Here is a 15,001-nt window from a genome sequence, read left to right as displayed (position 1 = left end):
ATGAGCTGTTTAGTGAGGTGTTTAGTGAGGTGTTTAGTGAGCTCTTTAGTGTTTAGTGAGCTGTTGAGTGAGTGAGTGAGTGAGTGAGTGAGTGGCAGTCAGTGCAAAAGTCTCTTGAGAAGGTGTGAAGAGAGTCAGTGAAAATGTTCTGCAAGGTGCAGGTGATTGTCTGTGGTCTATTGAACAGTCAATGTTCTGGGCTGCAGTGGACGTTGATGTTGGCTCTGGTTTTCATTCTGACTGCGTTTTTTTTTCACCCCATGAGAGCTTCTTTTTCAGTTTGCTGACACAATCAGGTCTTCAAACTCAGGGAGCGCCAGCGTGGAGAGGTTATGGTCTTCTGGGTCCATCTCCACATCAGACATTGTGTCTTTAGTTGCCCAACTCAAATCTCCGCCTCTCTTCAATAAACAGCTATTTTAGGTGACTGGGTAAAGCCTGTGAAATTATAGGAGACAATAAGTTATTCTGCCCAATAAACTAACGTTCTTGAACACTGGAATCTCAAAGCTAAAAACACACTGAAACCATTGAAACAAGTCTCAACTTTTTCAAAACTCAGTACGTTATTTAAAATGTATTGATTGGTTCACATTTATAAACTAACCTATCTCTGGTATGCCATTTTATTTTGTTGTCCCCTCTGTTGCTCTGTTTGTGGCATCTGATGCTTCTTTTTCATTCCAATATATGTTTGCTGCCACATCTGAGAAGATAAAGTCAGTAGTGTATTAGCAAGGAAAGTGAACTGGTGGTTTTAATAAAATCACACAACTTAAACCCTTTACATTTCTCTGCCAGGCTACTGCTTGTTATGTGTTAGCATGTGAGTACCAGTCACAGAATAAATATTTATTTTGAGAACTGTGACACACACACAAAAAATCCTCCTGCTTGCTATTTTCCACTTTCCCTACGCCCACGGTTATAAAGTCCTACCGCCAGCGGGCTAGTGGAGTGTGCCGTTCAAGACGGGATTTGCATCTCTGGCGGTTAGCCTCCACTCATAAAACAGCATAAACACTGAGATCATTTTTTGAGAAAATGACAAGGAATTTCTCTAATCTCAAATTCGTCCCTCTACCTTCCAGCTGAACACAATCAGCCAGAGGCTTGCATGCGGCTGTTGTTTCTATCAAATACATTTGTAGTGATTTTTAATTTGATTTGATAAATTTGCCAATTTTAAAAACAATACAACACGTGGACATAATGCATTTACAGTCATTGACAGGAAAAGTGATACACCTAATAATTGACAGGTTAAGTAGATGAATGACATATTGATCATGCTCAAAAATAACCTACATTTTTTTTGCCATTGATTTAATATACTATATAGTTGAGGGCAATGCAAACGTCTCCTTTCTAGAAATGAATACCGCTCCCTAAACCAAGTGTTGATCTGTGGCCGTGTCCAAATACACATACTAGCAGTACTACATACTTAAACTGCATACTATGTACTCATCTTCTCATACTATTTAGCACGTACCGTTTAGTCAAAAAGTATGCAGTATGCCACAGCCAAATTCAACAGACATGCAGCGCATTAACCAGCCTGGCAATAGCTCATTTGGAGTTGTAGGAATGCGTTATAGGCCTATTCAGGCTGGTTATAGGCAGACTATAATATACATTAGCCTGTCTATCCTATTTTAAAAGGTCTGAAAAGACAGAAACAGATCATTTGGGTCCATTTCAACATCTTTAGTAGTGAAAACCAAACTGCTGTAACATATACACATTACATCAAATAGCCTAGTACACCAAAACCATTCAAATGTTCAAATCAAAAGGCTATTGCACAGAAAAAATAGGTGTGTGTAGCTTTTTTTGATGCACTGAGAGAGAAAGAGGCGACGATTCTCAGAACATATGTGCTCTACAAATGTTTTATTTTCCTTTTGGATGCAGATGCAGGATGCAGAGAGTCAGTTCTGCTTGATTAAAACTACCTGATCTCCAAAGTCCACGTTTATAGTCTCAATTGTATTGTTTTTAGTGAGGAAAAAATATGGACAGTCAGGCAGAACCACTGGACAGAAACAACATAAACTAAAGTACTGATCGTTGGAAACGAGATTGACTGTTTAAGGATTGATCCATAAATGAAACATTTAATTGGTAGCCTACAAAACTAAAACAATCCACATGTTCAAATCAAACGGCCTGACATCAATAACACTGCCACATCAAGTCCCCAGTGCCGACACATTCAGAAAAAAAAAAATGGTTTAGTATTTTGTGTTAAAAACTCCCATGAAGGTCAAGACAGTGATAAACACTTTTCAATGAGAAAACAGAAATGCACTTCGGATAAAAAAAAATATCTTAAAAAAAGTCAGTTTTCAAAGATGATGCAATACTCGTGATCATTATAAGGAGAACAAAAAACGACTTACAGTAGCCTACATTTGAACACCTACATTGAAGCTTTGCTATTAGGCATCTTCCAAGTAAGTAGCCTCATTTTGTTGTTTGGCTTCTTGAAGAGAACTAGGGCCTACTGTATCACTCGCAGCCCACCTCTTTCAATGCATTGTGGGAAAGTATGCATTGAATTGTATTCGATGATGAGCTAAAATAAGTATAATATCCTGGTATTTATACCGTACTCAATTTTCGAAAAATTCACATACTCTATTTATTTTGTGTACTAAGAATGTGTCGTGTGTTGCGATGTTTAAGTGATAATGCCAGAGAATCCGGTGTTTGGAGGATATGAGAGTTGTTAAGACCGAGATGAAGTCAAATCAAATTTATTTATATAGCCCTTCGTACATCAGCTGATATCTCAAAGTGCTGTACAGAAACCCAGCCTAAAACCCCAAACAGCAATCAATGCAGGTGTAGAAGCACGGTGGCTAGGATAACTCCCTAGAAAGGCCAAAACCTAGGAAGAAACCTAGAGAGGAACCAGGCTATGTGGGGTGGCCAGTCCTCTTCTGGCTGTGCCGGGTGGAGATTATAACAGAACATGGCCAAGATGTTCAAATGTTCATAAATGACCAGCATGGTCCAATAATAATAAGGCAGAACAGTTGAAACTGGAGCAGCAGCACGGCCAGGTGGACTGGGGACAGCAAGGAGTCATCATGTCAGGTAGTCCTGAGGCATGGTCCTAGGGCTCAGGTCCTCCGAGAGAGAGAAAGAAAGAGAGAAAGAGAGAATTAGAGAGAGCACACTTAAATTCACACAGGACACCGAATAGGACATGAGAAGTACTCCAGATATAACAAACTGACCCTAGCCCCTCGATACATAAACTACTGCAGCATAAATACTGGAGGCTGAGACAGGAGGGGTCAGGAGAAGTCTAAGTTTATAAATTGCCTGGCTGGGCTGATGAGACAGTGGATTGCACAGTCAGATGGAACAGAGTAAATAGGCATTTCAACGTCATAGATTTAGCCGGTGGTAACTTGTGGAATAGACACTGGCTGAAATGCGGTTTTAACAAATCCGCATCAAGGATTAGAACCACCCGTTGTATAATTCCCGCTATACGTTGATTTCCGTAGCGCATCCCCATATCTAATTGGTCAGCTGTTGAAGTTATCTCCAAACGGCTTACTATTTAGGATACAGGTATTCAGCCATACTGTAACCGGGGCTGTACTGCTCCGCTGTAACTCTGCGTTGTGTGTGGTTGATTGAGACTACATACAATAGCCTGCTAATACCTTAGCTAGCTATTAACCACATGTTGAATTCAGCATGTTAATATCATTCTAAAAAGTACAGTTACAAGTGCATCTTAACAATACCATCCAGTTATGAGTAACCTCTAAATATACAACAGTATTCATGAACAAAACACTGTGTGTATGACTTTGTGCTTAAAAGAATCTGGAAACTTTTCTGAAGACGACAGAAAAAGCGTGCCTACCTCTCATAGTGCATCAAAATGATTTGAGCAGGAGCACGCAGGGCAAAACGTAAGTACACACTCCCCTACTCCCAGGATGCAGGCATGCATAATAACAAATCAACATGCCATATTAATTATGAACCTGGTAAAATTCACACAGTACTTTAACAACTGTTACAATACTACATGCAGTAGGTGGGTGGCACTTCTTAAACACCACAGAAGAAGAAGCCAAAAAAGCCTCAACAGGAAGAAACCTGTCTTTGATCCTTTGACAGTAGCTAGCAGTAGCTTTCGGGAAAGAAAATGCCACAGGGATTTGGATCTAAAGAACAGTTTAATTGTTTGTATTTATCACCACCGAACGTTTTGAAATAACGAACCATAATACACTAGCATGTTCTCAATACACTACTACATGTTCAGACCAACGCATTTGATCATTATTCCTTGTTTTTAGTTCTCATCTGTTTATGTTTATGCACCAGACTGGAATGCAAAATCTGTTTGCTCAAGTAAAGTAACGTTACAGTACTGCTTTCCATTATTTGTGAATAGTTTTACTTGTGTAAAGTTAAGGTCAATGAGGACAATAACACAAGCTAGCTAGCTAGCCTAGCTAGTTAACGTTACTTGGATAGCTTACTAATGTTAGATGACTTGCTAACGTTAGCTAGCCAGTTAGAAACATGAACTTGGCCGTTGCTAGCTAGGTAGCTAGCTAAATTATGGATAATGCTGTTAAATGGGCTTTTTTGCGATATGATTGTGTCCTTGACAGGCAAGTTACTTAGCTACAGTAGCTAGTGTGCTAACGTTAGATGGTTTGCTAGCTAAAAACATTGACTAATGTTATATGTAGCTACATTCAGAGGAGAAACTACACCCTTTATTCATGTACCTAATCTGGTGTGTCTTTCAATTAGGGAAATGGCTAGTCCCAGCATCGTATTCACCCCAGCACCATGTGGATGTGATAGCCATGGAGGTATGTACAGTTGGAGTCGGACGTTTACATACACCTTAGCCAAATACATTTAAACTCAGTTTTTCACTCCTGACATTTAATCAGAATAAAAATTCCCTGTTTTAGGTCAGTTAGGATCACCACTTTATTTTAAGAATGTGACATTTCAGAATAATAGTATAGAGAATGATTTATTTCAGCTTTTATTTCTTTCATCACATTCCCAGTGGGTCAGAAGTTTACATACACTCAATTAGTATTTGGTAGCATTGCCTTTAAATTGTTGAACTTGGGTCAAATGTTTCGGGTAGCCTTCCACAAGCTTCCCACAATAAGTTAGGTGAATTTTGGCCCATTCCTCCTGACAGAGCTGGTGTAACTGAGTCAGGTTTGTAGGCCTCCTTGCTCACACACCCTTTTTCAGTTCTGCCCACAAATTTTCTACAGGATTGAGGTCAGGGCTTTGTGATGGCCACTCCAATACCTTGACTTTGTTGTCCTTAAGCCATTTTGCCACAACTTTGGAAGTATGCTTGGGGTCATTGTCCATTGGAAGACCCATTAGCGACCAGGTTTTAACTTCCTGACTGATGTCTTGAGATGTTTCTTCAATATATCCACATAATTGTCCATCCTCATGATGCCATCTATTTTGTGAAGTGCACCAGTCCCTCCTGCAGCAAAGCACCCCCACAACATGATGCTGCCACCCCGTGCTTCACGGTTGGGATGGTGTACTTCGGCTTGCAAGCCTCCCCCATTTTCCTCCAAACATAATGATTGTCATTATGTTCAAACAGTTCTATTTTTGTTTCATCAGACCAGAGGACATTTCTCAAAAAAGTACGATCTTAGTCTGGCTTTTTTTTTTACTGTGGATATAGATACTTTTGTACCTGTTTCCTCCAGCATTTTCACAAGTTCCTTTGCTGTTGTTCTGGGATTGATTTGCACTTTTCGCACCAAAGTACGTTCATCTCTAGGAGACAGAACGCATCTCCTTCCTGAGCAGTATGACGGCTGCGTGGTCCCATGGTGTTTATACTTGCGTACCTACTATTGTTTGTACAGATTAATGTGGTACCTTCAGGCATTTGGAAATTGCTCCCAAGGATTTACTAGACCTGTGGAGGTCTACAATTTTTATTTTTATTTTCCCATAATGTCAAGCAAAGAGGCACAGAGTTTGAAGGTATGCCTTGAAATACATCCACAGGTCCACCTCCAATTGACTCAAATGATGTCAATTAGCCTATCAGAAGATTCTAAAGCCATTACATAATTTTCTGGAATTTTCCAAGCTGTTTAAAGGCACAGCCAGTGTATGCAAACTTCTGACCCACTGGAATTGTGATACAGTGAATTATAAGTGAAATAATCTGTATGTAAACAATTGTTGGAGAAATTCCTTGTGTCATGCACAAAGTAGATGTCCTAACTAACTTGCCAAAACTATAGTTTGTTAACAAGAAATTTGTGGAGTGGTTGAAAAATGAGTTTTAATGACTCCAACCTAAGTGTATGGAAACTTCAGAATTCAACTGTATGTAGCTGAACCCTGGGCTGACTACTGCACCCTACCAACCACTTACCATTTATTCATATTCTTTACATTTTGTATATTATGAAATCAGTTTAGTCTACAGGACCAATGCAACAGTGACAGTGGCTTGTGAAAGTGTTCACCCCCTTGGCATTTTTCCAACCTTGTTGCCTTACAACCTGGAATTAAAATGGATTTTTGGGGGGTTTGTATTTTTTGATTTACACAACATGCCTACCACTTTGAAGATGCTAAATATGTTTTACTGCCTTTGTTTTCTTCTCTTTTTTCTGGCCACTCTTCTGTAAATCCCAGCTCTGTGGAGTGTACGGCTTAAAGTGGTCCTCTGGACAGATACTCCAATCTCCGCTTTGCAGCTCCTTCAGGGTTATCTTTGGTCTCTTTGTTGTCTCTCTAATTTAACTCTGTAACTGTTTTAAAGACACCATTGGCCTCATGGTGAAATCTCTGAGCGGTTTCCTTCCTTAACGGCAACTGAGTTAGGAAGGATGCCTGTATCTTTGTAGTGACTGGGTGCATTGATACACCATCCAAAGTGTAATTAATAACTTCATCATGCTAAAAGTGATACTCAATGTCTGCTTACCAATAGGTGCCCTTCTTTGGGAGGCATTGGATAACCCCTCTGATCATTGTGGTTGAATCTGTTCGAAATTCACTGCTTGACTGAGGGACCTTACAGATAATTGTGTGGGGTAGAGATGAGTGCGTCATTCAAAAATCCTGTTAAACACTATTATTGCACACATAGTGAGTCCATACAACTTATTATGTGACTTGTTAAGCACATTTTTACGACTGATTGCCATAACATTGGGGTTGAATACTTATTGACTCAAGACATTTTGGCTTTTCATGTGATTTAATTTGTTAAAATTTCTAAAAACATAATTTCACATGGACATTATGGGGCAGGCCATTTAAATTCAGGCTGTAACACAACAAAAATGTGGAAAAAGTCAAGCGGTTTGAATCCCCGAGCTGACAAGGTAAAAATCTGTCATTTTGCCCCTGAACAAGGCAGTTCCCCAGGAGCCGAATGTCGATTAAGGCTGCCCCCCGCACCTTCCGGATTCAGATGGGTTGGGTTAAATGCGGAAGACACATTTCAGTTGAATGCATTCAGTTGTACAACTAACTAGGCCCTTTCCCTTCTGAAGACACTGTAAACCATACTAATAAATATACTAAACAAACAAAATCAAGAGAAGAGGTATGCAGATAAAATATAATAAAATAGAAATGAAAATGTTAAAAATATATAAAATAGCCTACAGGGACATAGTCGGCTATGGACACTGTTTTTCAATATGCATAGTGAGTTGATTAAGGTTAGTGCTGTTACAACATGGAAGTATATACACCAGTATGTGCAGTAAGGTGACATACAGTGCTTTGCAAAAAGTATTCACGCCCCTTAGCGATTTTCCTGTTTTGGTTGCATTACAACCTGTAATTTAAATGAATTTTTATTTGGATTTCATGTCATGGACATATACAAAATAGTCCAAATTGGCGAAGTGAAATTAAAAAAATAACTTGCTTCAAAAAATTCAAAACATATGGAAAAGTGGTGGGTGCATATGTATTCACCCCCTTTGCTATGAAGCCCCTAAATAAGATCTGGTGCAACCAATTACCTTCAGAAGTCACACAATTAATTAAATAAAGTCCACCTGGGTGCAATCTAAGTGTCACATGATCTGTCACATGATCTCAGTATATGCCACATGATCACATGATCTGAGTATATATAGACCTGTTCTGAAAGCCTCCAGAGTCTGCAACACCACTAAGCAAGGGGCACCATGAAGACCAAGGAGCTCTTCAAACAGGTCAGGGACAAAGTTGTGGAGAAGTACAGATCAGGGTTGGGTTATAAATAAATATCAGAAACTTTGAACATCCCAAAGAGCACCATTAAATCCATTAATAAAAAATGGAAAGAATATGGCACCACAACAAACCTGCCAAGAGAGGGCTGCCCACCAAAACTCACTGACCAGGCAAGGAGGGTGACAGGAGAAAACAACTAAGATTTAATCAACAACATTGTAGTTACTCCATAATACTAACCTACTTGACAGAGTGAAAAGAACAAAACCTGTACAGAATAAACTATTCCAAAACATGCATCCTGTTTGCAGCAAGGCACTAAAGTAATACTGTAAAAAATGTGGCAAAGCAATTGTATATTTTCGTCCTGAAAACAAAGTTTTTTGTTTGGGAAAAGTCCAATACAAAACATTGTTGAATACCACTCTCCATATTCTCAAGCATAGTGGTGGCTGCATCATGTTATGGTTGTAATCGTTAAAGACTGGGGAGTTTTTCAGGACAAAAAAGAAACGGAATGGAGCTAAGCACAGGCAAAATCCTAGAGGAGAACCTGGTTGTCTGCTTTCCACCAGACATTGGGAAATTAAATCACCTTTCAACAGGACATTAACCTAAAACACAAGGCCAAAGCCACACTGGAGTTGCCAAGACAACATGGAATGTTCCTAAGTGGCCAGTTGACAGTTTTGACAGTTTTCGCTTGAACATCTATGGTAAGACTTCAACTTGACTCTTATGTAATCACTCATATGTAATCACTGCCAAATGTGATTCTAACATTTATTGACTCAGGGGTGTGAGTACTTATGTAAAATACATTTTTCTGTATTTCATTTTCTATACATTTGCAAAAATGTCTAAAAACATGCTTTCACTTTGTCATTATGGTGAATTGCATGTAGATGGGGCAGCAGGTAGCCTGGGGTGGCAGGTAGCTTAGTGGTTAGAGTGTTGGACTAGTAACCAAAAGGTTGCTGGATCAAATCCTCTGAGCTGACAAGGTGCAAATCTGCCCCTGAACACACGGCAGTTAACCCACTGTTCCCCGGGTGGGCCTTCATTGTAAATAAGAATTTGTTCTGAACTGACTTGCCTAGTTAAAATATGGGTGATGTGGAATCAGTTAACAGGTATGAATATTTCCTGAAGGCTGTATGTATTTACAGTGGCACTTATTTTATTGTTTTCCCATGTTGCTTATTTGATTACTATGTCCATTTTGTTGTGAGAAGCTTGCAGGTAAATTACAATGAAATGTTATTTTACTGGATTTGATTTGTCGTCACCAGTGGATCCAGGTGACTAGAACTGGCCCTCATTATCTGATATATTTTGCACACACAATTATTTGCAATACTTTTCCACAAACCTTTTTCAAATGGAAATGACGTCTCATGTATCTTAAATAATAAAGATCTATAAATACATAATACATGTTTTATGTTCTTATATTCGTCTCTTTTATTGCTGTGTTGATTTTTTTCATTGTTTTAAGTTTGTTACTATTTTAAATACAGTTAAAAAAAAAATTGAATTTAAGTTTCACACAACCATCATTACTATGTCAACTAGCGTAACCATGTCAGCAAATGACTACTGTCTCAATACACAAATCTGATTCTTAACTTGCTGTTTGAACAGTCAATATCCCATAACAGATTTGAAAAACGAAACTGATTTGAGCATTAAGGCCTGTTGTGTGAACAAAGCATTTGAGGGCTTTTGTACACCAGAGATAATATGCTGTATCGCATGCAGATATCCGTAGTGAATTACGCATGCATGGACAGTTCATTAATGACTGTGCTATACTCATTTAATTTGTGTGTGTGTGTGTGTGTGTGTGTGTGTGTGTGTGTTGTACTCATTTAATGTGCTGTCTAGCTGGGGGAAATAAGATGCTAGCATTTAAAAATGAAATAATACCAGCCACAACAAATGACAAACAGCTTCAATCTATTCATATGTGACTCCGAGACAACATTCTCAGTTATAAGGTTTATCGTAGAGAAGATTGAGAATCCACTCAGCTGCTATAATACAATGGATTACTTGACCTTGACTATTAGCCTTGGAGGATAGTTGATATGAAATTCATGTCTTTAAAGGGAAACAACAGAAACATATTTACTTGTCTTATTTATTCTTCTATCTCTACGACTAAAGTTGAGTCTCAAATGGCACCCTATTCTTATGGGCCATGCTAAAAAGGAGTGCACTATAGAGTGAATAGGAGGCCATTTGGGATGTAAACTCTAGATCTGTAAAGGTGGAAGCAAATGGTGGAACCACAGCCGTGGAAATTGCTTTTACCTACTGTGTCCAGACCCTTCACATCGGCAAACCTCAAAAGGCCACCAGTTCAGATCTGTCACCAGTTCAGATGGATTCTCTGGGGGAAGGGGTCAACATGAAAGGGGGAAGGGGTAAACATGAAAGGGGGAAGTGGTAAACATGAAAGGGCGAAGGGGTAAACATGAAAGGGGGAAGTGGTAAACATGAAAGGGGGAAGGGGTAAACATGAAAGGGGGAAGTGGTAAACATGAAAGGGCGAAGGGGTAAACATGAAAGGGGGAAGTGGTAAACATGAAAGGGGGAAGTGGTAAACATGAAAGGGGGAAGGGGTCAACATGAAAGGGGGAAGTGGTAAACATGAAAGGGGGAAGTGGTAAACATGAAAGGGGGAAGTGGTAAACATGAAAGGGGGAAGGGGTAAACATGAAAGGGGGAAGTGGTAAACATGAAAGGGCGAAGGGGTAAACATGAAAGGGGGAAGTGGTAAACATGAAAGGGGGAAGTGGTAAACATGAAAGGGGGAAGGGGTCAACATGAAAGGGGGAAGTGGTAAACATGAAAGGGGGAAGTGGTAAACATGAAAGGGCGAAGGGGTCAACATGAAAGGGGGAAGGGGTAAACATGAAAGGGGGAAGGGGTAAACATGAAAGGGGGAAGTGGTAAACATGAAAGGGGGAAGTGGTAAACATAAAAGGGGGAAGTGGTAAACATGAAAGGGGGAAGGGGTCAACATGAAAGGGGGAAGGGGTAAACATGAAAGGGGGAAGTGGTAAACATGAAAGGGGGAAGGGGTCAACATGAAAGGGGGAAGGGGTAAACATGAAAGGGGGAAGTGGTAAACATGAAAGGGGGAAGTGGTAAACATGAAAGGGGGAAGTGGTAAACATGAAAGGGGGAAGGGGTAAACATGAAAGGGGGAAGGGGTAAACATAAAAGTGTTGGCCTCCCGAGTGGCGCAGTGGTCTAAGCTGTGCCACTAGAGATTCTGGGTTCGAGTCTAGGCTCTGGCCGCGACCGGGAGACCATGGGGCAGCACACAATTGGCCCAGCGTCGTCCGGGTTATGGGAGGGTTTGGCAGGCAGGGATGTCCTTGTCCCATCGCGCGCTAGCGACTCCTGTGGCGGGCTGGGCGCAGTGCAGGCTGACACTGTCGCCAAGTGTACGGCGTTTCCTCCGACACATTGGTGCTGCTGGCTTCCGGGTTAAGTGGGCATTGTGTCAAGAAGCAGTGCGGCTTGGTTGGGTTGTGTTTCGTGGGACGCACGGCTCTCGACCTTCGACCTCTCCCGAGTCCGTACGGGAGTTTCAGCGATGAGACAAGACTGAAACTAGCAATTGGATACCACGAAATAGCGGAGAAAAAGTGGGTAAAATAAATAAATAACTAAATAAAATAATAAACAATGAAGTGTTAGGATCAAGGTTAAGGGTGTGAATTGGGGCCGGCTGACAGCAGTGTCACCCAGGTCCTGCAGCATGTCTTTGGGGCCACTAGAATGTGAGTCTTAGAAAGAGGATGTGGGAGGAGATGAGAGAAGGAATAAAACTCTTTCATCTTCTGTGTCGCTTGCTGCTAGGCCTCATTATAACACACATCAAATCAGGAGGGTGTAGATCTGCTCGGCATATGTACTAGGAGGGGTGTGTGTGTGCACGCTCTTGTGTGTGCGCGTACCCATGTGTGTACGCTCGCGTGTGTGTTTACATGTGTTTATGTGTGTGTGTGTGTTTACGTGTGCGTGTGTGTGTGTGTGTGTGTTTACGTGTGTTTATGTGTGTGTGTCTGTTTGTGTGTGTGTGTGTGTGTGTGTTTGTTTACGTGTGTGTGGGGGTTTATGTGTGTGTGTGTGTGGGGGGGTATCTACCAGGAATAGGTACAGGTCTCTACCACCAGTCTCATCTCATCATGCCTCCTGATGATCTTCATACAGCACAGCAGAATACCTTCAAGTGATGCATCCATTTGTTTCTTAAATAACTTTGAATTGGAAATAAATAATATTCCTTATTATCCACTATAGTTGCTGTACCACAGGTGCAAGTGATGTCTTCCTGTTCTTTCACAGGTGCAAGTGATGTCTTCCTGTTCTTTCACAGGTGCAAGTGATGTCTCTTCCTGTTCTTTCACAGGTGTAGAGCAAAAATGATGATGAAATAAGAACAATGACGATGCTCACTGTTAGTGGTTCCAAGGGTCAGACTTCATCGATGTGTAGCAGTACAGAAAGCAGTTTTACAGTTGTCATTAGGTCATTGTCATTTCAGATGAAGACTACATCCTCCATGTTAGAGACTCTACAGTACATCCTACATGTTAGAGACTCTACAGAACATCCTACATGTTAGAGACTCTACAGTACATCCTACATGTTAGAGACTCTACAGAACATCCTACATGTTAGAGACTCTACAGAACATCCTCCATGTTAGAGACTCTACAGAACATCCTACATGTTAGAGACTCTACAGAACATCCTACATGTTAGAGACTCTACAGAACATCCTCCATGTTAGAGACTCTACAGAACATCCTACATGTTAGAGACTCTACAGAACATCCTCCATGTTAGAGACTCTACAGAACATCCTACATGTTAGAGACTCTACAGAACATCCTACATGTTAGAGACGCTACAGAACATCCTCCATGTTAGAGACTCTACAGAACATCCCACATGTTAGAGACTACAGAACATCCTACATGTTAGAGACTCTTCAGTACAGAACATCCTCCATGTTAGAGACTCTACAGTACATCCTACATGTTAGAGACTCTACAGAACATCCTCCATGTTAGAGACTCTACAGAACATCCTACATGTTAGAGACTACAGAACATCCTACATGTTAGAGACTCTTTAGTACAGAACATCCTCCATGTTAGAGACTCTACAGTACATCCTACATGTTAGAGACTCTAGTGATGTCTTCCTGTTCTTTCACAGGTGCAAGTGATGTCTCTTCCTGTTCTTTCACAGGTGTAGAGCAAAAATGATGATGAAATAAGAACAATGACGATGCTCACTGTTAGTGGTTCCAAGGGTCAGACTTCATCGATGTGTAGCAGTACAGAAAGCAGTTTTACAGTTGTCATTAGGTCATTGTCATTTCAGATGAAGACTACATCCTCCATGTTAGAGACTCTACAGTACATCCTACATGTTAGAGACTCTACAGAACATCCTACATGTTAGAGACTCTACAGAACATCCTCCATGTTAGAGACTCTACAGAACATCCTACATGTTAGAGACTCTACAGAACATCCTACATGTTAGAGACTCTACAGAACATCCTCCATGTTAGAGACTCTACAGAACATCCTACATGTTAGAGACTCTACAGAACATCCTCCATGTTAGAGACTCTACAGAACATCCTACATGTTAGAGACTCAACAGAACATCCTACATGTTAGAGACTCTACAGAACATCCTCCATGTTAGAGACTCTACAGAACATCCTACATGTTAGAAACTCTACAGAACATCCTCCATGTTAGAGACTCTACAGAACATCCTACATGTTAGAGACTACAGAACATCCTACATGTTAGAGACTCTTCAGTACAGAACATCCTCCATGTTAGAGACTCTACAGTACATCCTCCATGTTAGAGACTCTACAGAACATCCTACATGTTAGAGACTCGACAGAACATCCTACATGTTAGAGACTCTACAGAACATCCTCCATGTTAGAGACTCTACAGAACATCCTACATGTTAGAGACTCTACAGAACATCCTCCATGTTAGAGACTCTACAGAACATCCTACATGTTAGAGACTACAGAACATCCTACATGTTAGAGACTCTTCAGTACAGAACATCCTCCATGTTAGAGACTCTACAGTACATCCTACATGTTAGAGACTCTACAGAACATCCTCCATGTTAGAGACTCTTCAGTACAGAACATCCTACATGTTAGAGACTCTTCAGTACACCCTACATGTTAGAGACTCTACAGAACATCCTCCATGTTAGAGACTCTACAGAACATCCTACATGTTAGAGACTCTTCAGTACAGAACATCCTCCATGTTAGAGACTCTACAGTACATCCTACATGTTAGAGACTCTACAGAACATCCTCCATGTTAGAGACTCTTCAGTACAGAACATCCTACATGTTAGAGACTCTTCAGTAGACTACATCCTCCATGTTAGAGACTCTTCAGTACAGAACATCCTACATGTTAGAGACTCTACAGAACATCCTCCATGTTAGAGACTCTTCAGTACACTACATCCTACATGTTAGAGACTCTACAGTACACTACATCCTCCATGTTAGAGACTCTACACTACATCCTACATGTTAGAGACTCTACAGTACATCCTCCATGTTAGAGACTCTACAGTAAATCATCCATGTTAGAGACTCTACAGTACAGAACATCCTACATGTTAGAGACTCTACAGTACATCCTACATGTTAGAGACTCTACAGAACATC

The sequence above is a fragment of the Oncorhynchus clarkii genome, chromosome 7 (genome assembly GCF_045791955.1).
Source record: "Oncorhynchus clarkii lewisi isolate Uvic-CL-2024 chromosome 7, UVic_Ocla_1.0, whole genome shotgun sequence".
In the NCBI taxonomy this organism is placed as follows: Eukaryota; Metazoa; Chordata; class Actinopteri; order Salmoniformes; family Salmonidae; genus Oncorhynchus; species Oncorhynchus clarkii.
This window is presented reverse-complemented; position numbering follows the sequence as displayed.